Here is a 1,903-nt window from a genome sequence, read left to right as displayed (position 1 = left end):
CCCCGGGGCGGAGGGCAGGGGGAGTGCCCGGGAAGGGGAGTGCGTGGGGGACCCGGAAGGGCGCGGGGTCAGGCGGGAGGGGAGGAGAGGAGGCCAGACAGGGGCTCTCGGTTTCCCGGGGTCTGATTGGAGGTTGGCGCGATGAGTCGGAGCTGGGGGCGCGCCCATCTCCGCTGGCTCATGCCAGAGCCGCCGGCTCGGCCCCTCCCCGGAGCCGCTTTGTCCCGGGTGACGGCCGCTGAGGTTGCGGCGAGGAGCTGGCGGGAGGCAGAGACCCGCGGACCCACGGAGCCGGAGCCGGAGCCCGGGAGGCGGGGCGCGCCGCGCACGGCCCCACGCCCAGGCCCGCGGGCACCGCGCCCGTCCCCGCGCGCTCTAGGCCCGGCCGCCAGGTGAGCAGCCGCGCCACGCCAGCAGTCGCCGGCTCCGCCGACCGGCCGACCGCCCAGCCGTCGCCTCCGCCTCCACCGACGCATCGCAGGTCGACCAGCAGGTCGGTTATGTAACGGCGCCGGCTCGCTCGCCTCTGCACCTCGTCCTGTCCTGTCCTGTCCTGCCGGGGCTGCGCGCGGCGCCCGGGCCGGGCCGGGGGACCGCGGCGGGGGGCGGCCGAGAGCGGGCGGGGTAAGGGGCTGGGCCGGGGGCGGTGGCCGTGGCGGCGGGTGTTCTCCAGATCCAGTTCTCAGCTCCCGCGGTGGCCGTGGGGACCGAGGTCCCTTGACCCCCTCTAGAGGGCGCGGGTCTCAAGGAGCCCCTTCCCCAGTCCTAGTGGCCCACGGTTCGTCTTTCTAGTAGCAGCAGCAGGTGCATAAGTGGAGGAGCGGGAATGACGCCTGTGGTCCCCGGGAAAGGGGGGACCCTGAGATTTGGAGAGGGGATTAGGGGAGGTGGTCTGAACGCAGAGAGCAAACGGGAAATCGGAGCGTCTTTTCCCAGTGCTTTAAGGAAAGTGCTGGGGCGGGGAAGGTGCTTTGAGACGCAGCGGGCTGGGAATTGTCCTGCCTGGGATTAGCGGGCTTGGGTCATCTAAAAATAACTTCAAGTTTGAAAAGTGAAATAGAAGGGAGCGCAATGTGCCGAGTTCCTCTTGCCTGTGGGATGCTTCTCTCTAGAAGTCACTAGAGGGAACAGGCAAATCCCAGCCGCCTGATCCCTCGGCTGCCTCCTGGTTTCACTGGTTTCCAGGGTGTCTCCGTTTGACTTTAGTTAATGATTTATTCTCCTAGGCACTGCTGTCTTTCTCTTATCCCAAAATGAATTATAGCAGAGTGCATGCTTTGAATCTTTCCTATTTAGTACATTAGGATAGAAGTGTTCAGTGGACATCTAATGAGTCTGCTGCCTACGCTTTCTTTTTTTTTTGAAGTATCATTTCAGTAAAAACAAGTTTCTGAGCTCCCTTTAACATATATATCCCACAACTGGAGATGAAAGATGCTAGAGAATTCCAGTCCACCCTTCTCTCTTCCCTAAGCCAGAAGCCCACTTGTCATACGGAGGGGAGGCTTTAGGAAAAGTAGGACATTTTAAATAACGCAGCTCAACTTTCACACATATCACATCAACACAAAACACAGGCAAATGTATCACAGGCACAGGGCAACACTTGCTAACTGCCCCCTTCCATTCCAGGAACACAGTGAAGTAAAAAATAGAACTACCATACGACCGAGCAATCCCACTACTGGGCATATACCCTGAGAAAACCATAATTCAAAAAGAGTCATGTACCAAAAATGTTCATTGCAGCTCTATTTACGATAGCCAGGACATGGAAGCAACCTAAGTGTCCGTCAACAGATGAATGGATAAAGAAGATGTGGCACATATTTACAATGGAATATTACTCAGCCATAAAAAGAGATGAAATTGAGTTATTTGTAGTGAGGTGGACGGACCTAGA

At 58.3% G+C, this 1,903-nt stretch overlaps 1 protein-coding gene across 1 annotated transcript in view; it reads left to right on the top strand.

Moving 5' to 3' along the window:
- Nucleotides 1-401: 401 nt before the first annotated feature.
- The window catches only part of RCAN2 (regulator of calcineurin 2), a 264,663-nt gene continuing 263,161 nt past the window's right edge, over nt 402-1,903 (top strand). The window contains exon 1 of the mRNA XM_028479262.2: nt 402-493. The gene's annotated coding sequence lies outside the window, so the exon portion shown is untranslated. The remainder of the gene's footprint in view (nt 494-1,903) is intronic.

This window comes from Physeter macrocephalus, chromosome 18 (assembly GCF_002837175.3).
Source record: "Physeter macrocephalus isolate SW-GA chromosome 18, ASM283717v5, whole genome shotgun sequence".
In the NCBI taxonomy this organism is placed as follows: domain Eukaryota; kingdom Metazoa; phylum Chordata; class Mammalia; order Artiodactyla; family Physeteridae; genus Physeter; species Physeter macrocephalus.
Note: the sequence above shows the minus strand (reverse complement) of the source record. Positions and strands in the feature narration are given on the sequence as shown.